We start from the raw sequence: 26391 nt of genomic DNA on the forward strand, positions 1-26391 counted from the left end.
ATCCTACTTATATTATTCCTTTGGTACAATGCCAGGCAGGGGAAGCCATTAGCATGGTTGAATCTGTTGGGGGAAGAATAGGCAGAGATGAAGTAGACTAGACAAGGATGTGCTACAATAAACTGATGTCTGATTAATCGTTTTTTTTGGACACCGATTTGCAGATTTTTTTGAAATATATATTTTTTACACCTTTATTTAACTAGGCAAGTCAGTTAAGAACACATTCTTATTTTCAATGACGACCTAGGAACGGTGGGTTAACTGCCTTGTTCAGGGGCAGAACGACAGATTTTTTTACCTTGTCAGCTCGGGGATTCGTTTTTGCAACCTTCCAGTTACTAGTCCAACGCTCTAACCACCTGCCTTACATTGCACTCCACGTGGCAGGCTGACGTCCTGTTACGCGAGGGCAGCAAGAAGCCAAGGTAAGTTCCTAGCTAGCATTAAACGTATCTTATAAAAAACAAACAATCTTAACATAATCACTAGTTAACTGCACATGGTTGATGATATTACTAGTTTATCTAGCATGTCCTGCGTTGCATATAATCGATGCGGTGCCTGTTAATTTCTCATTGAATCACAGCCTGCTTCGACAAACGGGTGATGATTTAACAAGCGCAGGACCCTGTCGTTGCACCAATGTACCTAACCATAAACATCAATGCCTTTCTTTAAAATCAATACACAAGTATTTCTTTTTAAACCAGCATATTTAGTTAATATTGCCTGCTAACATGAATTTCTTATAACTAGGGAATTTGTCACTTCTCTTGCGTTCCCGTGCAAGTAGTCAGGGTATATGCAGCAGTTTGGGCCGCCTGGCTCGTTGCGAACTGTGTGAAGTCCATTTATTCCTAACAAAGGCCGTAATTAATTTGTTATTGTGTTATGATAAAATACGGAATGGTTCTGTATTTTACTGAAAGAATAAACGTTTTGTTTTCGAAATGATAGTTTCCGGATTCGACCTTTTTAATGACCAAAGGCTCATATTTCTGTGTGTTATTATGTTATAATTAAGTCTATGATTTGATAGAGCAGCCTGACTGAGCGATGGTAGGCACCAGCAGGCTCGTAAGCATTCATTCAAACAGCTCTTTCGTGCGTTTGCCAGCAGCTCTTCGCAATGCGCTGTTTATGACTTAGGGTTAGCAGGGTGCGCGCTAATAGCGTTTCAAACGTCACTCGCTCTAAGACTTGGAGTAGTTGTTCCCCTTGCTCTGCATGGGTAACGCTGCTTCGAGGGTGGCTGTTTTCAATGTGTTCCTGGTTCGAGCCTAGGTAGGAGCGAGGAGAGGGACAGAAGCTATACTGTTACACTGGCAATACTAAAGTGCCTATAAGAACATTGAATAGTCAAAGGTATATGTTATACAAATGGTATAGAGGGAAATAGTCCTATAATTCCTATAATAACTACAACCTAAAACTTGTCACCTGGGAATATTGAAGTCTCATGTTAAAAGGAACCACCAGCTTTCATATGTTCTCATGTTCTGAGCAAGGAACTGAAACGTTAGCTTTCTTACATGGCACGTATTGCACTTTTACATTCTTCTCCAACACTTTGTTTTTGCATTATTGAAGCCAAATTGAGCATGTTTCATTATTTATTTGAGGCAAAATTGCTTTTATTGATGTATTACACTAAGTTAAAATAAGTGTTCATTCAGTATGGCTGTAATTGTCATTATTACAAATACATTTTAAAAATCGGCAGATTAATCGGTATCGGCTTTTTTTGGTCATTCAATAATCGGTATCGGCATTGAAAAATCATAATTGGTTGACCTCTAGTCTGAACTTAGAGACAAATAGACCTCACCATGATACTGGGCTAGGAATATCTGATTTTTCACTCAAGATTTTTCACTAATTTGTTATCAACAGTAAAGATGATAACAGTCCTATGTAACCAGCTGTTTCTAAGATGGGTTCAACTGTTCTAACTTCAGTGGGCTGTAAGTCCCCTCAGCCTGCTGAGGTAGAGGGGGAGAGGAAGGGCACAGAGAGCAGATGCTCAGTAGATGGGTTCCATTAAAGAGATGCACCTCGCTACCCTTTTCCTTTCACTGACTCAGCCCCTGGATACTGTAAGCTGGGTTCTAAAGAGTCAGAGAGAAGCAATGTCTCTTTCCCTTCCTCCCCTCTTCTCATCTTCTCATCCCTCCCACACACACACACTCCTCGAGATCACTTACCAGTCCGAGACATCCAGCCATGAGGGTTGGAGAGCAGTTTGGCCACTGCCGGCTCCTGTGTGTTCATGCAGGCGTGAGTAGTAGTGCTGGTCAGCCCCCAGACCCCCACCATGTCATCACTCTAATGGGGCCCCCAGGGAGGGCCATTCTCTCGCTCTCTCTCTCCCTCTCTCGCTCTTACTCTCACTCCCTCTCTCTCCACTGGAGGAATGATTTAGAGAGGCCCCCCACCCAGGCTCCCTCGGAACACAGCCCAGCACGAAGCACTCCCACTGGGCCACTTCAAGGGAATATCCAGTCTGTACCAGACGGCTCCAGGCCCAGCCTAGTTATTAAGGAGGATTTATCATGTTTTTTTCTCCATCAGTTGAGAGGCTTTTTAGGGACAGTGGATATTAATGTTAGAAGATGTGGAGAGGCGTATTGCATTCAAAATGTACATCAGTTATGTACCTTGAGCCCTCTGTAGTCTAGGGGTTAGTAGTACTAAGATGGCTTGGCGTCTCGACATGTGGTGTTATGTCTACTGAAGACCTGTTGCCTGGGATATTCTCTGAAGGATATGTTTATCTTTAAAAACACAATATAGGGCAGGAATGGATCATCAACAGCAGCAGCATAAATGACTAAACCAAATGCCGTAGCTTCTCTGCTTAGTATAAATTCATAGGAGGCATCAGTCCTGAGGAATTATGTACAGATGAAGGACTTCAATCCAGGAGCAGCACTGGGTTGAAACACTCATTCACTACTCTCCTCACCCAGGGAATGACCAATGACAAATATGCATACATACATATTTCCACCACAGTCAGCCTTTCGACAGCTATGGAACACTGCATCAAACAGTGTCGTTATGTGTCTATCATAAGTTGTATTGAATGTGTCACTCTAAAGAACAATGGTTTTCCAGTGTCCACCACCAGGCTCTTGGTCTGATTGTATACCTGTAGCACTGACTAGGCTGATCAACTTGGCTTAATGTTTCTGGGGCAAATCTATACTGTGTGTGTGTGTGTGTGTGTGTGTGTGTGTGTGCGTGTGTGCACGCGTGTGTGTGTGTGTGCGCATGTGTGTGTGTGTGTGCGCGTTTCTCTATTCTCGCCTGCCTGGCTTAGAGGATGACCCAGTTAGTGGTCTATCTCTGTCTGCTATGTGTGATGCTCTGTGTGATGCTCTTTATAGGATTCTCTCTTCCTCTCTGGGATATTAACACCTACAGTTAAAAGAAGGAGTCTTGTGCTGCTTATCTTTTCATGGTACGGTTGACAGTTTATTACAATATGATACGGTATATCTGACCATTAAGAACAGCACCAATAGTGACCTCCTGCCTTAAGTCCGGTGTAGATAAATGGAGTGTGGCACCACAAGCCAGTCTTAAAGTCTGCATTGTAAATACAGTATCCAAATCACTTTATTACATTATAAAAATACATGATACAGTATAACTCCCCACTAGAAACCAAACTAATAGACACACCTTATACACTCACCTGACCTTCAACATGTCAGGGTTGGGGTCAATTCCATTTAAATTCCAGTCAATTCATAAAGTAAACTCCAATTCCAATTCAAAGTGTTCCTCATTGAAAAGCATTGAAGAGAATTGGAATTGGAATGTGTACTTCTGTGTACTTCCGTGTACTTCCTGAATTGACTGGAATTGAAATGGAATTGACCCCAACCCTTCAACATGTCCTCTAGTCTCCAACAGGACTCCTCTGCTTTACACACAACCACTATCTCTCAGTAAACATAACATTACATAACATACCATATCATGTGATTATCCCCCCTAGTAAGCCCTTGAAATACTGAACTGTACATCTCTCTGAGATACACCACCTTTTAGCTCTGAAAGCCTCATAGAGATTATCCAAGTGGGTGATATAGTTTGCATCCCTATTGGCACCCTATTCCCTACTTAGTACACTATCTGGGACACGCTGCTTACTGAGTGGCAATGCTGAGGTTGAGCCTCACAGCAGCACAGCAGGACAGGAGTGGAGTGTGAGGTTGTAAAGTAGCAGCCGCCACATTAACCGCTCACTGACTTAATCACATAAAACACAACCCCATAGAAGAGTTATGTGGGAGAGAGAGAGAGACTGAGAGAGAGATCATTTTTATATTGTTTATTTCCCTTTTGTTTATTATCTATTTCACTTGCTTTGGCAATGTAAAGATGTTTCTCATGCCAATGAAGCCCTTAAATTGATATTGAAAGAGAGGGAGAGAGAGGCAGAGGGGAGAGGCAGAGAGAGAGAGAGAGAGGCAGAGCGGGAGAGAGAGAGGCAGAGACAGAGAGAGGGAGAGAAGCAGAGCGAGAGAGGCAGAGAGAGAGAGAGAGGCAGAGAGAGAGAGAGGCAGAGGGAGAGAGGCAGAGACAGAGAGAGAGAGGCCGAGAGAGAGAGGCAGAGAGAGAGAGGCAGAGGGAGAGAGAGGCAGAGAGAGAGAGGCAGAGAGAGAGAGAGGCAGAGGGAGAGGGAGAGAGGCAGAGAGAGAGGGAGAGAGGCAGAGAGAGAGAGAGGCAGAGGGAGAGAGGCAGAGCGAGAGAGAGGCAGAGGGAGAGAGGCAGAGAGAGAGAGAGGCAGAGGGAGAGAGGATGAGAGAAAGAGGCAGAGGCAGACTAGAAAGAGTCATCTGCCAATGTGACCAGACATTACCACCACCACAAACCAGCCTCTGTTTTCTCCTGAGCCCTAATCAAGATCGCTGACTAGGGTTGCACATTTTGGGGAATATTCAGAGGTGGAAACTTTCTGTGGGAATTAATGGGAATATGTGGGATTTAATGGGAATATTTGGGAATTAATGGAAATATATGCAAATTCATATTAATACCATTTAAATGTAGATGTTTTTTGCATTGGATATATTTACCATATCATATGGAGACAGAAACAGAAACCTTTTACCTTGTCATAAGTAGACATAATTGTTAATTATTAAATCCTTCCAATAGAAATACAAAAATAAATATTTGTTACGAATTGATCTTTAATTGAATAAGTTGACTCTTCACATGGAATGATTTCACTGAACAACAAAAGAAAGGGAATATTGAATGATCCCCAATGATCCATCGCTTCTCCCAAAAACATTTTCAATATACATCTGTAAAATGAGTCTAGAAACTTAAGCTTTGGTCGTCTTCCTCTCAGGTTTCCATGTCTTCTCCCTGGTAGAGGTCAACCGATTATGATTTTTCAAAGCCGATACCGATTATTGGAGGACGAAAAAAGTCGATACCGATTAATCAGCCAATTTAGATATATATATGTAATAATGACAATTACAACAATACTGAATGAACACTTTTATTTTAACTTAATATAATACATAAATAAAATCAATTTAGTCTCAAGTAAATAATGAAACATGTTCAATTTGGTTTAAATAATGCAAAAACACAGTGTTGGAGAAGAAAGTAAAAGTGCAATATGTGCCATGTAAAAAAGCTAACGTTTAAGTTCCTTGCTCAGAACATGAGAACATATGAAAGCTGGTGGTTCCTTTTAACATGAGTCTTCAATATTCCCAGTTAAGAAGTTTTAGGTTGTCATTATTATAGGAATTATGACGCGTCGACTATTTCTCTCTATACGATTTGTATTTCATATACCTTTGACTATTGAATGTTCTTATAGGCACTTTAGTATTTAGTACTCTACTCAACAAATTGGATGCAGTCTATCACAATGCCATCCGTTTTGTCACCAAAGCCCCATATACTACCCACCACTGCGACCTGTACGCTCTCATTGGTTGGCCCTCGCTTCATACTCATCTCCAAACCCACTGGCTACAGGTTATCTACAAGTCTCTGCTAGGTAAAGCCCCGCCTTATCTCAGCTCACTGGTTAGCATAGCAGCAACCACTCGTAGCACACACTTCAGCAGGTATATCTCACTGGTCACCCCCAAAGCCAATTCCTCCTTTGGCCACCTTTCCTTCCAGTTCTCTGCTGCCAATGACTGGAACGAACTGCAAAAATCCCTGAAGCTGGAGACTCATATCTCCCTCACTAGCTTTAAGCACCAGCTGTCAGAGCAGCTCACAGATCACGGCACCTGTACCTCATCCCCATACTGTATTTATTTATTTATCTTGCTCCTTTGCACCCCAGTATCTCTACTTGCACATTCATCTTCTGCACATCTACCATTCCAGTGTTTAATTGCCATATTGTGATTACTTAGCCACCATGGCCTATTTATTGTCTTAACTCCCTTATCTTACCTCATTTGCACTCACTGTATATAGACTTTTTGTTTTCTTTTTTTCTACTGTATTATTGACTGTATGTTTTCTTTATTCCATGTGTAACACTGTGTTGTTGTATGTGTCGAATTGCTATGCTTTATCTTTGCCAGGTCGCAGTTTCAAATGAGAACTTGTTCTCAACTAGCTCACCTGGTTAAATGGTGAAATAAAACATTTTAAAAATTGCCAGCCTAATCTCGGGAGTTGGTAGATCAAATAACTACTTTGTAAGATAAATGTTTTAAAATGTATGGAAACAGATGAATTAACACTCCTCAGTTAGAAGGGTCAAGCAAGCTAAAACCCACATGGTAGCAAAAACTAACTTGCAGAAATTGTTAACAAGTTAGAAATGATTTTAACACACTGCTGTAGATACTATTTACTACTTAACAAAAAATGATTTATGTCATATAAAATATATTCACCCCACCCAGTATTGTAGTCAAAACCAGAAAGCAAGTTGTCCTAGGCTCAGACAGTGTAATAGTGTGGGCTCAATAGCATCTCATTAGTGTGCAAGATCTTGAGAATCAGCTGTACATGTGATGAAAGAATGCACTGTGCATGCAGAGGGTTGCAATTCCATTGAATTGGGGATAGTTTAACAAAAATATGCACAAGAACTAGAATTGCCTTATGTGTATCCCACAAAAAAGGTTCACTGTTATAAGCCAATTTATTTTGATGAATTTAAGCTAAATTCCCCAAATTCCCCAGCTTAACTTCCCATGGAAAATTTCCCGACCCTTTGCAACCCCGTCGCTGACTGCCTAGTGCCTGGTGAACAACAACCATTTAGACTCCATTCCTCAGTTGTTGCAATCTTCCATCCACCTGCAGCTTAATATGACACCATCACATATTAATGCTGTGTTTCCCTGGGTGATATGGAACCCATTTCAATAATTCATCTAAAGTGAGGCCTGGGTTGGCCGTGGAGGACCAAGAGAATAGTCTGCTGTTGAGCGGCGTGCCGCCTGACGACCGGCTCTAAAATGACGGACTCAAGATCATTTGGGCCCAGTCTTTTTCCTCTGTCTGTGTGTGTCACTTTTATTACTTCTATGATGGAGCATCAATATAAGCATCAGCTTGGTTAAACAAATTACTAATGTCCCCCTCCCTAACCTTGCTCCCTCCCTGCCTCCCCTCCTTCTCTCCCTCTCTCCTTCACTCCCTTCTTCACATTTAAACATTCCTTCCCTTTGCTAATCCCATTACCCATGAGTCATGGTGGCTGATATTGCAAGGCTGCCCACCCTCACCCGCCACCCCTGGAATGGGGGCAGACCACACACCCCCTTCTGCCCACTCTCTCCTGCCCACCCCCTATTGATCTCAAACACTGCCTCGAGGCCTTGGGCCCCGAGGCACCATACACACCATTTGTCCACACCACAGAGCGACTCAGGGTGCGTCCCAAAAGGCACTAAATTTCCCATATAGTTCACTACTTTTGACCATGGCCATAGACCCCTGCCCAAAAGTACTGCACTATGTAGGGAAGACGTTTCCATTTGGGATGCAGCCACAGAGACCCAGGGAGCTAAATCAAATTGCCTAACATTAATAATGTCCCCAGTAACATCCCGGCTAGGAGAAGGGGACATGACAATACAATCATAATCTCTCTCTCTCTCTCTCTCCCTCTCTCTCTCTCTCTCTCTCTCTCTCTCTCTCTCGCTCAATTTCAATTTAAGTGGCTTTATTTGCATGTGAAACATGTTGACATCGCAAAAGCGAGTGAAATAGATCATAAACAAAAGTGAAATAAACAATAAAAAATGAACAGTAAACATTACACTCACAAAAGTTTAAAAAAGAATAAAGACATTTCAAATGTCATATTTTGTCTATTTACAGTGTTGTCAAATCAAATCTTATCAAATTGTATTGGTCACATACACATGGGTAGCAGATGTTATTGGTCACATACACATGGGTAGCAGATGTTATTGGTCACATACACATGGGTAGCAGATGTTATTGGTCACATACACATGGGTATCAGATGTTATTGGTCACATACACATGGGTAGCAGATGTTAATACGAGTGTAGCGAAATGCTTATGCTTCTAGTTCCGACAGTGCAGTAATATCTAACAAGTAATCTAACAAATTCACAACGACTACCTTATACACACAAATGTAAAGGGATTGAATAAGAATATGTACATATAAATATATGGATGAGCGATGGCCATGTGGCATAGGCAAGATGCAGTAGTTGGTATAGAATACAGTATACATATAAGATGAGTAATGTAGGATATGTAAACATTATTAAAGTGGCGCTATTTAAAGTGACCAGTTATACCTTTATTAAATCCATTTATTGAAGTGACCAGAGATTTGAGTCTGTATGTTGGCAGCAGCCACTCAATGTTAGTGATGGCTGTTTAACAGTCTGATGGCCTTGAGATAGAAGCTGTTTTTCTCTCGGTCCCAACTTTGATGCACCTGTACTGACCTTGCCTTCTGCATTATAGTGGGGTGAACAGGCAGTGGCTCAGGTGGTTGTTGTCCTTGATGATATTTTTGGCCTTCCTGTGACATCGGGTGCTGTAGGTGTCCTGGAGGGCAGGTAGTTTGCCCCCGGTGATGCGTTGTGCAGACCGCACTACCCTCTGGAGAGCCTTGCGGTTGAGGGTGGTGCAGTTGCCGTACCAGGCGGTGATACAGCCCGACAGGATGCTCTCTATTGTGCATCTGTAAAAGTTTGTGAGTGTTTTAGGTGACAAGACAAATTTCTTCAGCCTCCTGAGGCTGTTGCGCCATCTTCACCACGCTGTCTTTTTGGGTGGACCATTTCAGTTTGTCCGTGATGTATATGCCAAGGAATTTATAACTTTCCACTACTGTCGATGTGGATTGGGGGGGGGGGGGGGGGGAGTACAGGAGAGGGCTGAAAACGCACCCTTGTGGGGCCCCAGTGTTGAGGATCAGTGGGGTGGAGATGTTGTTTCCTACCTTCATCACCTTGGGGAGGCCCGTCAAAGTCCAGGACCCATGTGCACAGGGCGGGGTCGAGACCCAGGGTACTCGACCTTAATGACGAGTTTGGAGGGTACTATGGTGTTAAATGCTGAGCTGTAGTCAATGAACAGCATTCTTACATAGGTATTCTTCTTGTCCAGATGGGATAGGGCATTGTGCAGCATGATGGCAATTGGGTTGTCTTAGGACCTATTGGGGTGGTAAGCAAATTGGAGTGGGTCAAGGGTATCAGATAGGGTGATCCTTGACTAGTCTCTCAAAGCACTTCATGATGAGTGCTACGGGGCGATAGTCATTTTATTCAGTTACATTAGCTATCTTGGGAACAGGAACAATGGTGGCCATCTTGAAGCATGTGGGGACAGCAGACTGGGATAGGGATTGATTGAATGTGTCTGTAAACACACCAGCCAGCTGGTCAGCACATGCTCTGAGGACGCGGCTAGGGATGCCATCTGGGCTGGCAACCTTGCGAGGGTTAACATGTTTAAAAGTTTTACTTTTAAGTTCTTTGAGATACCATGCTATACTAAGGCAGAGATTGTCGAGTGTAGGTCTTTCGGAGCATGCAGTTGCATGGTTTGCTAACTATCTGTCTGATAGAGCTCAGTGCACCTAATTTGATGGGCTTATGTCTGTTAAATTGTCTTGAATGGTGTGCCCCAAGGCTCTGTACTTGGTCCTCTCTTATTCACTATTTATATAAATGATTTAGACAAAAATGTCCAAAATGCACAACTTCATTTTTATGCTGATGATACTGTTATTTACTGTTGTGCCTCGTCTCTTACAAAAGCTTTCCAGAACATACAAACTGCTTTTTATACTGTTCAACATACCTTGTGTCAATTGAACCTTATCCTCAATACTGACAAACTAAACTAATGGTGTTTTCTAATGCAAGAAATAGACCTCTGAACCTTTAACCTTTTACCTGTCAGGGCAAGGAGATTGAGGTTGTAAATATCTTGGAATTTTAATTGATGACGGCGTCTCTTTTAAATTGCATATTCAACTACTTACAAAAAAATTGAAGCTGAAATTGGGATTTTATTTTAGGAATAAGGCCTGTTTTTCTATTGAAGCCAGAAGGAGGCTAGTAATCAGCTACATTTATGCCTTTACTAGTGTAACGGCAGATTTCCTCTTCGTTTGAAGAGGAGTAAGGATCGGACCAAGATGCAGCGTGGTAAGTGTTCATGACGATTTATTAAAAACGAACTGAACACTGAAATACAAAACAATAAACGATGTGATGAAAACCGAAACAGTACCGTGTGGCGACAAACACTCACACGGAAACAAACACCCACAAACCAACAGTGAAACCCAGGCTACCTGCCTCTGATTGAGAACCATACTAGGCTGAACACAAAAACCAACATAGAAACATAGACTGCCCACCCCAACTCACGCCCTGACCATACTAAAACAAAGAATAAAATAACAGAACTATGGTCAGAACGTGACAGTACCCCCCCCCCCCAAAGGTGCGGACTACGGCCGCAAAACCTGAACATATAGGGGAGGGTCTGGGTGGGCGTCTGTCCACGGTGGCGGCTCTGGTGCTGGACGTGGACTCCACTGCACCATAGTTTTAGTGCACCTCTTAGCCCGCCTCCGTGGCCTCTTTAGAGCGACGACCCTCGCCGCCGATCTTGGACTGGGGACCCACGCCATAGGTCCCGAATGGACGGGAGACTCCGGCAGTGCCGGACAGGCGGGAGACTCCGGCAGCTCCGGAGTGAAGGGCGGCTCCGGCAGCTCTGGAGTCAAGGGCGGCTCTGGCAGCTCCTGGCTGGCTGACGACTCTGGAAGCTCCTGGCTGACTGACGGCTCAGGACAGACTGGCTGCTCTGACAGCTCAGGACAGACTGGCGGCTCTGACAGCTCAGGACAAACGGGAGACTCTAGCAGCTCAGGACAGATGGGAGACTCTAGCAGCTCAGGACAGACGGGATACTCTAGCAGCTCAGGACAGACGGGAGACTCTAGCAGCTCAGGACAGGAGGAAGGCTCTGGCAGCGCTGGACAGGTGGGAGCACCTGTAGGCAGAAGACGGAGAGACAGTCTGGTGCGGGGGGCTGCAACCGGAGGGCTGGTACATGGAGGTGGCACTGGATAGACCAGACCGTGCAGGCGCACTGGAGCTCTTGAGCACCGAGCCTGCCCAATCTTACCTGGTTGAATGCTTCCGGTAGCCAGGCCAGTGCGGCGAGGTGGGATAGCCCGCACTGGGCTGTGCTCGCAAACCGGGGACACCATGCGTAAGGCTGGTGCCATGTACGCTGGCCCAAGGAGACGCACTGGAGACCAGATGCGTAAAGCCGGCTTCATGGCACCTGGCTCGAATCCCACTGTAACCCGGCCGATACGAGGAGCTGAAATGTACCGCACAGGGCTATGCACACGCACTGGGGAGACTGTGCGCTCCACCGCATAACACGGTGCCTGCCCGGTCCCTCTCTCTCTCCGGTAAGCACGGGAAGTTGGCGCAGGTCTCCTACCTGGCTTCACCACACTCCCCGTGTGCCCTCCCCAATACATTTTTGGGGCTGTCTCTCGGGCTTCCAGCCGCGTCCTTGCTGCCTCCTCATACCAGCGCCTCTCTGTCTTCGCTGCCTCCAGCTCTGCCTTGGGACGGCGATATTCCCCTGGCTGTGCCCAGGGTCCTTTACCGTCCATAATCTCCTCCCAAGTCCAGGAGTCTTGTGTTCGCTGCTGCTGCTGCTGCCCGTTACCACGCCGCTTGGTCCTTTTGTGGTAGGTGTTTCTGTAACGGCAGATCTCCTCTTTGTCTGAAGAGGAGTAAGGATCGGACCAAGATGCAGCGTGGTAAGTGTTCATGACGATATTTTAATAAAGACAAAATGAACACTCGAACAAAAACAATAAACGATAACATGAAATACAAAAACCGAAACAGTACCGTGTGGCGACAAACACACACACGGAAACAAACACCCACAAACCAACAGTGAAACCCAGGCTACCTAAGTATGATTCTCACCTGCCGCTGATTGAGAACCATACTAGGCCGAAACAGAAACCAAACATAGAAAAACAAACATAGACTGCCCACCCCAACTCACGCCCTAACCATACTAAATAAAGACAAAACAAAGGAAATAAGGGTCAGAACGTGACAACTAGACTATGGGGATATTTTATATATGAATGCTTCCGCTCAGTGTTTGAGATCAATTGACACTCTTTACCATGGCACTTTGAGATTTATTTTAAACTGCAAAACACTTACGCACCACTGCACTTTGTATACCAGGGTTGGCTGGCCTTCTCTAGTCACTCGTAGGCTCAGTCACTGGTATACTTTTATTTACCAAGCCATTTTGGGTTTACTACCTTTTTATTTGTGCATTTTTATTGTTCAGAAATGTGGTGGATACTCTCTTCGTTCGCTGGACTTTATCCTGCTAACTGTTCCAAATGTCCGAATTTGGTAAAAGGGCTTATCGTCTTGGAACGCCTTACAAAATACTTTTAAACTGGAAGAACTTGTCCCGATTGGTGTTTTTAAATCACTGATGAAGGATTTTGAGGCTGATTCCCTGACCTGGCAATGTTTTTAATTTGCTGTTTTATACTCTTGTGAATTCAATGGTTTTTACTAGATTACTTGTAGTTTTTCATGTTGTCTGTATGTATTTTTTTTGTAATGACTTGGTGCTGCCAATCTCAATGAGCCCTTCCTGGTTAAATAAAGGTTCAATAAAAATGAAAAAATACTATTGTCGGCCACGGTGAAGGAGAGCCCACAGGCTTTGATAGCGGGCCGTGTCAGTGGCACTGTATTGACCTCAAAGTGAGCAAATAAATGGTTTAATTTGTCTGGGCACAAGACGTCGATGTCTGCGACGGGACTGGTTTTCTTTTTGTACTCCATGATTGACTGTAGACCCTGCCTGATTTGGTTGGGTCTAATTGTGTTGCTGTCCTGGAGCTCTGTGGGGTCTGTTTGTGTTTGTGAACAGAGCCCCAGGACCAGCTGAGTTAGAGGACTCTCTCTCTTTCTCTCCCAGTAAGACAAGGCCTCTGCGTGGAGACACAGTACTGTAGCTTAAACGTGGGTTCAAATAGTATTTGAAACCTTTCAAATACTTTTAGCGTTTTATGTAGCCTGCCTGGAGTTCCAGATGTGTGGCGTTTGATGGTTTGGGACTCTTGCATTGTTGCATTACTCCAGTCAAGCTCAATCAAACACAGATTAAGTATTTGAAATGATTTCTAATAGTATTAGAAGTCTGCAGCAAGTCTGCAGCAGTTTAATTCCTAAAGCGAAAGCTTTAGGTAATTAGAGTGTGATGGCTATTAGGAAACTTTCTAACAGTGCTAAGAGGGCCAGCCAGTGTGATTAAAAAGTAGCTGATGAATTTACTGGAGTGAAGCTCAATTACTCCTAGAAAGTGGGTGGTGTTTTTCACTGACAGTAATGGTGTTCTATAGATTAGACAGTGGGTGGTCGTATTCACTGGCAGTAACGGTGTTCTATAGATTAGACAGTGGGTGGTCGTATTCACTGGCAGTAACGGTGTTCTATAGATTAGACAGTGGGTGGTTGTATTCACTGGCAGTAACGGTGTTCTATAGATTAGACAGTGGGTGGTCGTATTCACTGGCAGTAACGGTGTTCTATAGATTAGACAGTGGGTGGTCGTATTCACTGGCAGTAACGGTGTTCTATAGATTAGAAAGTGGGTGGTCGTATTCACTGGCAGTAACGGTGTTCTATAGATTAGACAGTGGGTGGTCGTATTCACTGGCAGTAACGGTGTTCTATAGATTAGACAGTGGGTGGTCGTATTCACTGGCAGTAACAGTGTTCTGTAGATTAGACAGTGGGTGGTCGTATTCACTGGCAGTAACAGTGTTCTGTAGATTAGAAAGTGGGGTGGTTGTATTCACTGTCAGTAATTATGATTAATTTTATTTACTTTTATTTAACTAGGCAAGTCAGTTAAGAACAAATTCTTATTTTCAATGACGGCCTAGGAACAGTGGGTTAACTGCCTTGTCAGCTCGGGGGCTTGAACTTGCAACCTTCCGGTTACTAGTCCAATGCTCTAACCACTAGGCTACCCTGCCGCTACCCTGCCGCCCCGTAACGGTGTTCTGTAGATTAGAAAGTGGGTGGTGATATTCACTGGCAGTAATGGTGTTCTGTAGATTAGAAAGTGGGTGGTGATATTCACTGGCAGTAATGGTGTTCTGTAGATTAGATAGTGGGTGGTGATATTCACTGGCAGTAATGGTGTTCTGTAGATTAGAAAGTGGGTGGTGTTATTCACTGACAGTAATGGTGTTCTATAGATTAGAAAGTGGGTGGTGATATTCACTGGCAGTAATGGTGTTCTGTAGATTAGATAGTGGGTGGTGGTATTCACTGGCAGTAATGGTGTTCTGTAGATTAGAAAGTGGGTGGTGATATTCACTGACAGTAATGGTGTTCTGTAGATTAGAAAGTGGGTGGTGATATTCACTGACAGTATTGGTGTTCTGTAGAATAGAAAGTGGGTGGTGTTATTCACTGACAGTAATGGTGTTCTGTAGATTAGAAAGTGGGTGGTGATATTCACTGGCAGTAATGGTGTTCTGTAGATTAGAAAGTGGGTGGTGATATTCACTGACAGTAATGGTGTTCTGTAGATTAGAAAGTGGGTGGTGATATTCACTGACAGTAATGATGTTCTGTAGATTAGAAAGTGGGTGGTGATATTCACTGACAGTAATGGTGTTCTGTAGATTAGAAAGTGGGTGGTGATATTCACTGGCTGTAATGGTGTTCTGTAGATTAGAAAGTGGGTGGTGATATTCACTGGCTGTAATGGTGTTCTGTAGATTGGAAAGTGTGGTAGAGAAGAAATAAGAAATACTGCTTGTGTACTTGCACTACGCACACACACACACACACAGATGCATGCAGGAATGCACAAACACACACACACACACACACACACACAGATGCATGCAGGAATGCACAAACACACACACACACTGAATGAAGCTCATAATAAATCCATACTATACAATGAAGATGCCACACTGAAAGTCATCAGTAGCTTTCCTTTGTTCATTCTGAGATGAGATGCATCCATTATCTCTGATTAAACCTCACTCATTAGGTTCTCCTTTACCCAAATCCAGATAGCAGATGTTCTGAAAGAGCTGCAAAACCTGGACCCGTACAAATCAGCTGGGCTTGACAATCTGGACCCTCTATTTCTGAAACTATCTGCCACCATTGTCGCAACCCCTATTACCAGCCTGTTCAACCTCTCTTTCATCTCGTCTGAGATCCCCAAGGATTGGAAAGCTGCCGCAGTCATCCCCCTCTTCAAAGGGGGAGACACCCTGGACCCAAACTGTTACAGACCTATATCCATCCTGCCCTGCCTATCTAAGGTCTTCGAAAGCCAAGTCAACAAACAGGTCACTGACCATCTCGAATCCCACCGTACCTTCTCCGCTGTGCAATCTGGTTTCCGAGCCGGTCATGGGTGCACCTCAGCCACACTCAAGGTACTAAACGACATCATAACCGCCATCGATAAAAGACAGTACTGTGCAGCCGTCTTCATCGACCTTGCCAAGGCTTTCGACTCTGTCAATCACCATATTCTTATCGGCAGACTCAGTAGCCTCGGTTTTTCGGATGACTGCCTTGCCTGGTTCACCAATTACTTTGCAGACAGAGTTCAGTGTGTCAAATCGGAGGGCATGCTGTCCGGTCCTCTGGCAGTCTCTATGGGGGTGCCACAGGGTTCAATTCTCGGGCCGACTCTTTTCTCTGTGTATATCAATGATGTTGCTCTTGCTGCGGGCGATTCCCTGATCCACCTCTACGCAGACGACACCATTCTATATACTTTCGGCCCGTCTTTGGACACTGTGCTATCTAACCTCCAAAAAAGCTTCAATGCCATACAACACTCCTTCCGTGGCCTCCAACTGCTCTTAAACGCTAGTAAAACCAAATGCATGCTTTTCAACCGGTCGCTGCCTGCACCTGCATGCCCGACTAGCATCACCACCCTGGATGGTTCCGACCTAGAATATGTGGACGTCTATAAGTACCTAGGTGTCTGGCTAGACTGCAAACTCTCCTTCCAGACTCATATCAAACATCTCCAATCGAAAATCAAATCAAGAGTCGGCTTTCTATTCCGCAACAAAGCCTCCTTCACTCAAGCCGCCAAGCTTACCCTAGTAAAACTGACTATCCTACCGATCCTCGACTTCGGCGATGTCATCTACAAAATGGCTTCCAACACTCTACTCAGCAAACTGGATGCAGTCTATCACAGTGCCATCCGTTTTGTCACTAAAGCACCTTATACCACCCACCACTGCGACTTGTATGCTCTAGTCGGCTGGCCCTCGCTACATATTCGTCGCCAGACCCACTGGCTCCAGGTCATCTACAAGTCTATGCTAGGTAAAGCTCCGCCTTATCTCAGCTCACTGGTCACGATGGCAACACCCATCCGTAGCACGCGCTCCAGCAGGTGTATCTCACTGATCATCCCTAAAGCCAACACCTCATTCGGCCGCCTTTCGTTCCAGTACTCTGCTGCCTGTGACTGGAACGAATTGCAAAAATCGCTGAAGTTGGAGACTTTTATCTCCCTCACCAACTTCAAACATCAGCTATCTGAGCAGCTAACCGATCGCTGCAGCTGTACATAGTCTATTGGTAAATAGCCCACCCTTTTCACCTACCTCATCCCCATAATGTTTTTATTTATTTACTTTTCTGCTCTTCTGCACACCAATATCTCTACCTGTACATGACCATCTGATCTTTTATCACTCCAGTGTTAATCTGCAAAATTGTAATTATTTGCCTACCTCCTCATGCCTTTTGCACACATTGTATATAGACCCCCCCTTTGTTTTCTACTGTGTTATTGACTTGTTAATTGTTTACTCCATGTGTAACTCTTTGTTGTATGCTCACACTGCTATGCTTTATCTTGGCCAGGTCGCAGTTGCAAATGAGAACTTGTTCTCAACTAGCCTACCTGGTTAAATAAAGGTGAAATAAAAAATAAAAATAAATAAAAATTAAACCTTCTATAACCCCATCCTCTCTGTATTAACATATCTGCTATGCTCAACAGTAAAGTAGAGATGATGATGTAGGTAGATGGTAGATGGTAGGTAGTAGATGGTAGGTGTTAGGTGGTAGGTGGTAGAGCAAAGCAGTGGAATACTGTATCAAAACATGGTACTCTGCATTAACATAACATATCCACACTCCCCACAAATCTATATTGTACAATACAGCGTTTTCCTACATAGTTGTGTTCCTCCACAGTAGCTCGTCTCTGGGCTTATTCCCATAGGGATATCAGAGACCGCTTTGCTTTGCATCGGATCAAGACGCTTTAGCTTCAGTCTTCTAATATATACAGTCATTGTCTTCAGCCCTGCTTCAGTCTTCTAATATATACAGTCATTGTCTTCAGCCCTGCTTCAGTCCTCTAGTATATACAGTCATTGTCTTCAGCCCTGCTTCAGTCCTCTAATATATACAGTCATTGTCTTCAGCCCTGCTTCAGTCCTCTAATATATACAGTCATTGTCTTCAGCCCTGCTTCAGTCCTATAATATATACAGTCATTGTCTTCAGCCCTGCTTCAGTCCTCTAATATATACAGTCATTGTCTTCAGCCCTGCTTCAGTCCTCTAGTATATACAGTCATTGTCTTCAACCCTGCTTCAGTCTTCTAATATATACAGTCATTGTCTTCAGCCCTGCTTCAGTCCTCTAGTATATACAGTCATTGTCTTCAGCCCTGCTTCAGTCCTCTAGTATATACAGTCATTGTCTTCAGCCCTGCTTCAGTCCTCTAATATATACAGTCATTGTCTTCAGCCCTGCTTCAGTCTTCTAATATATACAGTCATTGTCTTCAGCCCTGCTTCAGTCCTCTAGTATATACAGTCATTGTCTTCAGTCCTGCTTCAGTCCTCTAATATATACAGTCATTGTCTTCAGCCCTGCTTCAGTCCTCTAATATATACAGTCATTGTCTTCAGCCCTGCTTCAGTCCTCTAGTATATACAGTCATTGTCTTCAGCCCTGCTTCAGTCCTCTAATATATACAGTCATTGTCTTCAGCCCTGCTTCAGTCCTCTAATATATACAGTCATTGTCTTCAGCCCTGCTTCAGTCCTCTAATATATACAGTCATTGTCTTCAGCCCTGCTTCAGTCCTCTAATATATACAGTCATTGTCTTCAGCCCTGCTTCAGTCCTCTAATATATACAGTCATTGTCTTCAGCCCTGCTTCAGTCCTCTAGTATATACAGTCATTGTCTTCAGCCCTGCTTCAGTCCTCTAATATATACAGTCATTGTCTTCAGCCCTGCTTCAGTCCTCTAATATATACAGTCATTGTCTTCAGCCCTGCTTCAGTCCTCTAATATATACAGTCATTGTCTTCAGCCCTGCTTCAGTCCTCTAATATATACAGTCATTGTCTTCAACCCTGCTTCAGTCCTCTAGTATATACAGTCATTGTCTTCAGCCCTGCTTCAGTCTTCTAATATATACAGTCATTGTCTTCAGCCCTGCTTCAGTCTTCTAATATATACAGTCATTGTCTTCAGCCCTGCTTCAGTCCTCTAGTATATACAGTCATTGTCTTCAGCCCTGCTTCAGTCCTCTAATATATACAGTCATTGTCTTCAGCCCTGCTTCAGTCTTCTAATATATACAGTCATTGTCTTCAGCCCTGCTTCAGTCCTCTAATATATACAGTCATTGTCTTCAGCCCTGCTTCAGTCCTCTAATATATACAGTCATTGTCTTCAGCCCTGCTTCAGTCCTCTAATATATACAGTCATTGTCTTCAGCCCTGCTTCAGTCCTCTAATATATACAGTCATTGTCTTCAGCCCTGCTTCAGTCCTCTAATATATACAGTCATTGTCTTCAGCCCTGCTTCAGTCCTCTAGTATATACAGTCATTGTCTTCAGCCCTGCTTCAGTCCTCTAATATATACAGTCATTGTCTTCAGCCCTGCTTCAGTCCTCTAATATATACAGTCATTGTCTTCAGCCCTGCTTCAGTCCTCTAATATATACAGTCATTGTCTTCAGCCCTGCTTCAGTCCTCTAATATATACAGTCATTGTCTTCAACCCTGCTTCAGTCCTCTAGTATATACAGTCATTGTCTTCAGCCCTGCTTCAGTCTTCTAATATATACAGTCATTGTCTTCAGCCCTGCTTCAGTCTTCTAATATATACAGTCATTGTCTTCAGCCCTGCTTCAGTCCTCTAGTATATACAGTCATTGTCTTCAGCCCTGCTTCAGTCCTCTAATATATACAGTCATTGTCTTCAGCCCTGCTTCAGTCTTCTAATATATACAGTCATTGTCTTCAGCCCTGCTTCAGTCCTCTAGTATATACAGTCATTGTCTTCAGCCCTGCTTCAGTCCTCTAGTATATACAGTCATTGTCTTCAGCCCTGCTTCAGTCCTCTAATATATACAGTCATTGTCTTCAGCCCTGCTTCTGTCCTCTAATGTCACGTTCTGACCTTTATTTCCTTAGTTTTGTATTTATTTAGTATGGTCAGGGCGTGAGTTGGGTGGGCAGTCTATGTTTGTTTTTCTAGGTTTTGGGTATTTCTATGTTTCGGCCTAGTATGGTTCTCAATCAGAGGCAGGTGTCATTAGTTGTCTCTGATTGAGAATCATAGTTAGGTAGTCTGGGTTTCACTGTGTGTTTGTGGGTGATTGTTCCTGTCTCTGTGTTTGCATCAGATAGGACTGTTTTGGCTTTTCACGTTTCTTGTTTCTGTATTCAGTTGTTCATGTGTACATTTACGTATTAAAAGAACCATGGACACTTACCACGCCGCATATTGGTCATCTGATCCTTTTCGCCTCTCCTCTTCGGAAGAAGAGGAGGAAATCCCTTACATCTAGTATATACAGTCATTGTCTTCAGCCCTGCTTCAGTCCTCTAGTATATACAGTCATTGTCTTCAGCCCTGCTTCAGTCCTCTAGTATATACAGTCATTGTCTTCAGCCCTGCTTCAGTCCTCTAGTATATGCAGTCATTGTCTTCAGCACTGCTTCAGTCCTCTAATATATACAGTCATTGTCTTCAGCCCTGCTTCAATCCTATAATATATACAGTCATTGTCTTCAGCCCTGCTTCAGTCCTCTAGTATATACAGTCATTGTCTTCAGCCCTGCTTCAGTCCTCTAGTATATACAGTCATTGTCTTCAGCCCTGCTTCAGTCCTCTAGTATATACAGTCATTGTCTTCAGCCCTGCTTCAATCCTATAATATTTACAGTCATTGTCTTCAGCCCCGCTTCAGTCCTCTAATATATACAGTCATTGTCTTCAGCCCTGCTTCTGTCCTCTAGTATATACAGTCATTGTCTTCAGCCCTGCTTCAGTCCTCTAATATATACAGTCATTGTCTTCAGCCCTGCTTCAGTCCTCTAATATATACAGTCATTGTCTTCAGCCCTGCTTCAGTCCTCTAATATATACAGTCATTGTCTTCAGCCCTGCTTCAGTCCTCTAATATATACAGTCATTGTCTTCAGCCCTGCTTCAATCCTATAATATATACAGTCATTGTCTTCAACCCTGCTTTAGTACTGCTGTTTCTGTTCCAGGGGTGCTGCTCTCAACTTTTTAAAGTTGAATTTATCTCATCAATATGCAAAGTATACATTCAGTACAAGTTGAGGTCAGCTGTATGTATGTGCAATGTGCAGTGTTGCTTATGTAGACATAATACAGTATGTAAAGCTGCTTAGTGACTGCTAAGTGCTATTGTCACGAATCCCACCGAAGATGGTGCCTCTTCCTGTTTGGGCGGCACTCGGCGGTCGTCGTCGCCGGTCTACTAGCTGCCACCGAACCCCTTTTCTGTTTCATTTAGTTGTGTCTGATTAGTTGCACCTGTTTTGTGTTTAGGTTGTGATTTATGGGCTATTTAAACTCAGTAAGCCCGCCGTGCGGGCTTGTTTCTCTGTTCGTTTTGTGGATGTGTTATTTTCTGTATTTCTCTGGACTGTTTGTGTCCTGTTTTTGGGCCGGTCATTTGTATGCGCCTGATGTTTTGGCGTGACCTACTTTTCTCCGGAATAAATACAGTTGTCCTTTACCCTCTGCTCTCTGCGCCTGACTCCGCACCCACTACTCCTAGAAGTCTCTCTGCGCCTGACTCCGCACCCACTACTCCTAGAAGTCTCTCTGCGCCTGACTCCGCACCCACTACTCCTAGAAGTCTCTCTGCGCCTGACTCCGCACCCACTACTCTTAGAAGTCTCTCTGCGCCTGACTCCGCACCCACTACTCTTAGAAGTCTCTCTGCCCCTGACTCCGCACCCACTACTCCTAGAAGTCTCTCTGCGCCTGACTCCGCACCCACTACTCCTAGAAGTCTTTCTGCGCCTGACTCCGCACCCACTACTCCTAGAAGTCTCTCTGTGCCTGACTCCACACCCACTACTCCTAGAAGTCTCTCTGCGCCTGACTCCGCACCCACTACTCCTAGAAGTCTCTCTGCGCCTGACTCCACACCCACTATTCCTAGAAGTCTCTCTGCGCCTGACTCCGTACCCACTACTCCTAGGAGTCTCTCTGCGCCTGACTCCACACCCACTACTCCTAGAAGTCTCTCTGCGCCTGACTCCGCACCCACTACTCCTAGAAGTCTCTCTGCGCCTGACTCCACACCCACTACTCCTAGAAGTCTCTCTGCGCCTGACTCCGCACCCACTACTCCTAGAAGTCTCTCTGCGCCTGACTCCGCACCCACAACTCCTAGAAGTCGTAACAGCTATAGGTGGCAGGTAGCCTAGTGGTTAAGAGTGTAGGCACTACACCGAAAGGTTGCTGGTTTGAAACCCCTAGGTGAAAAATATGTAAATTTGCCCTTGAACAAGGCACTTAACCCTAATTGCTCTTGATAAGAGTGTCTGCTAAATATGTTAAGTGTTGAGGGACAGAGATTGTTGAGTGCATCCAAAATGGCACCATCTTCTCTGTATAGTAGTAGTGCACAATAAAGGGAATAGGGAGCCATTTGGGACAAACCCTAGGATTAGTCTAATGAATGAAAGCCTGTGTTTGGGTTCCAGTTCATTTCATTCCGAAATGTTCAGACCCGTAGTGATAAATGGCTCTGTGTTTGGTTGTCTTTCAGTAAACACAGTTGCCATAAATGACATCACACACACTGTGATTCATTAGAGAGGCTGTCTGCCTCATTTTGCCTGTAGATAAGTTATGTAGCTTAGTATAGGAAGCAGGTACTATATGCGTGTATATGTTGGTGCAGTGTCTCTGTATGTGCTTCTGTGGAGCGGTGTTTGTGTCTGCCTGCCACTCTCAGACCGGCAGGATGATTGTATTTTAAGGGAGTGCGAGTCAGCGCTTCGTGTCGTGGAGGATAGTCCTCAGTGTGTGTGGTATAGCTGCTGTGACGGTGACATACTGGACAGAGACAGTAGCCAGTGGATGTGCGATCCCATAGAGAGACTGGAAAAGGTCAGGCTTCTGTGGTGCTAGCCACATTCAGAACATTCAGAACATTCTGTCTGCGTACCAAATAGCACACCATTCCCTATATGGTTCTGGCAAAAGTAGTGCACTATATAGGCGCCATTTGGGATGCGCCTATATAGCATATATATAACTATATATAACCTCAGCGCTAACACTGAGCCATACAGTTACCTAGGGCTTTGCCAGATGCCAGCCTCAGCCCTGCTGATGTGTTTTATGGTGGTAAACTGGGCCATTCTTATTACTGGGCCATTCATATTACTGGTCCTGGGCCATTCATATTACTGGGCCATTCATATTACTGGGCCTGGGTCAACCATATTACTGGGCCTGGGCCATTCATATTACTGGGCCTGGGCCAATCATATTACTGGACCTGGGTCATTCATATTACTGTACCTGGGCAATTCATATTACTTGGCCTGGGTCATTCATATTACTGGGTCTGGGTCATTCATATTACTGGGTCTGGGTCATTCATATTACTTGGCCTGGGTCATTCATATTACTGGGTCTGGGTCATTCATATTACTGGGTCTGGGTCATTCATATTACTTGGCCTGGGCCATTCATATTACTGGGCCTGTGCCATTCATATTACTGGACCTGGGTCATTCATATTACTGTACCTGGGCCATTCATATTACTGGGTCTGGGTCATTCATATTACTAGACCTGCATCATTCATATGACTGGGTCTGGGTCATTCATATTACTGGACCTGGGTCATTCATATTACTGTACCTGGGCCATTCATATTACTTGGCCTGGGTCATTCATATTACTGGGTCTGGGTCATTCATATTACTGGGTCTGGGTCATTCATATTACTGTACCTGGGTCATTCATATTACTGGGTCTGGGTCATTCATATTACTGGACCTGGGTCATTTATATTACTGGGCCTGGGTCATTCATATTACTGGGTCTGGGTCATTCATATTACTAGACCTGCATCATTCATATGACTGGGTCTGGGTCATTCATATTACTGGACCTGGGTCATTCATATTACTGTACCTGGGCCATTCATATTACTTGGCCTGGGTCATTCATATTACTGGGTCTGGGTCATTCATATTACTGGGTCTGGGTCATTCATATTACTGTACCTGGGTCATTCATATTACTGGGTCTGGGTCATTCATATTACTGGACCTGGGTCATTTATATTACTGGGCCTGGGTCATTCATATTACTGGGTCTGGGTCATTCATATTACTAGACCTGCATCATTCATATGACTGGGCCTGGGTCATTCATATTACTGGACCTGGGTCATTCATATTACTGGGCCTGGACATTCATGTTAATGGGTCTGGGTCATTCATATTACTGGACCTGGGACATTTATATTACTGGGCCTGGGTTATTCCTATTACTGGGCCTGGGTCATTCATATTACTGGGTCTGGGTCATTCATATTACTGTACCTGGGTCATTCATATTACTGGGTCTGGGTCATTCATATTACTGGACCTGGGTCATTTATATTACTGGGCCTGGGTCATTCATATTACTGGGTCTGGGTCATTCATATTACTAGACCTGCATCATTCATATGACTGGGCCTGGGTCATTCATATTACTGGACCTGGGTCATTCATATTACTGGGCCTGGACATTCATGTTAATGGGTCTGGGTCATTCATATTACTGGACCTGGGTCATTTATATTACTGGGCCTGGGTTATTCCTATTACTGGGCCTGGGTCATTCATATTACTGGGTCTGGGTCATTCATATTACTAGACCTGCGTCATTCATATGACTGGGCCTGGGTAATTCATATGACTGGGCCTGGGTAATTCATATGACTGGGCCTGGGTAATTCATATGACTGGGCCTGGGTAATTCATATTACTGGGCCTGGGTAATTCATATTACTGGGTCTGGGTCATTCATATTACTGGACCTGTGTCATTCATATTACTGTACCTGGGCCATTCATATTACTTGGCCTGGGTCATTCATATTACTGGGTCTGGGTCATTCATATTACTGGGTCTGGGTCATTCATATTACTGGGTCTGGGTCATTCATATTACTGGGTCTGGGTCATTCATATTACTGGGTCTGGGTCATTCATATTGGGGCTGAGGTGGATACTGATTACATCAACAGACAGGCTGGGGCTGAGGTGGATACTGATTACATCATCAGACAGGCTGGGCTGAGGTGGATACTGATTACATCAACAGACAGGCTGGGGCTGAGGTGGATACTGATTACATCAACAGACAGGCTGGGGCTGAGGTGGATACTGATTACATCAACAGACAGGCTGGGCTGAGGTGGATACTGATTACATCAACAGACAGGCTGGGGCTGAGGTGGATACTGATTACATCAACAGACAGGCTGGGGCTGAGGTGGATACTGATTACATCAACAGACAGGCTGGGCTGAGGTGGATACTGATTACATCAACAGACAGGCTGGGGCTGAGGTGGATACTGATTACATCAACAGACAGGCTGGGGCTGAGGTGGATACTGATTACATCAACAGACAGGCTGGGGCTGAGGTGGATACTGATTACATCAACAGACAGGCTGGGGCTGAGGTGGATACTGATTACATCAACAGACAGGCTGGGGCTGAGGTGGATACTGATTACATCAACAGACAGGCTGGGGCTGAGGTGGATACTGATTACATCAACAGACAGGCTGGGCTGAGGTGGATACTGATTACATCAACAGACAGGCTGGGCTGAGGTGGATACTGATTACATCAACAGACAGGCTGGGGCTGAGGTGGATACTGATTACATCAACAGACAGGCTGGGCTGAGGTGGATACTGATTACATCAACAGACAGGCTGGGCTGAGGTGGATACTGATTACATCAACAGACAGGCTGGGGCTGAGGTGGATACTGATTACATCAACAGATAGGCTGTGCTGAGCCCAGTCACCCAGTGACCACCTATGCCTGAGCAGGCAGTAAGCAACAGAGCATATTCTACAGAAGCGGGACCATTCCATTTGTCATGCGCTGCACTACAGGTTCCATTCCATTTGTCATGCGCTGCACTACAGGTTCCATTCCATTTCTTATTCACTGCACTGCACAGCAGGGCGTATTCCATTTCCCACTCACAGCTCTACACTGAAGGGCCAATTGAATTTCTCACTCTCTACATTTCCTTCTCATCACTGTCTGGACCAGGTGTACATTGCTCCACTTCCACTCCATTTTCCACCTTGTCTACCTCTCCGTACTGCTTCTCTCCATCATGTCTTTTCCTCTGCAGTAGAGGTTTCAGCGAGACATCACAGATGGCTGTTTCTGCATATTAATATTTGATTCTCCTCAGATATGTCCCCAGGGTTGGTGA

The 26391-nt window shown here is 44.4% G+C and overlaps 1 protein-coding gene across 1 annotated transcript in view; it reads left to right on the forward strand.

The window, feature by feature from the left end:
* LOC109881089 (FERM domain-containing protein 5) overlaps positions 1 to 26391 on the forward strand; it is a 122291-nt gene that overhangs the window by 66834 nt on the left and 29066 nt on the right. The gene's annotated exons all lie outside the window — the stretch shown is intronic.

The sequence above is a fragment of the Oncorhynchus kisutch genome, linkage group LG8, assembly GCF_002021735.2.
Source record: "Oncorhynchus kisutch isolate 150728-3 linkage group LG8, Okis_V2, whole genome shotgun sequence".
NCBI classification, from domain to species: Eukaryota; Metazoa; Chordata; class Actinopteri; order Salmoniformes; family Salmonidae; genus Oncorhynchus; species Oncorhynchus kisutch.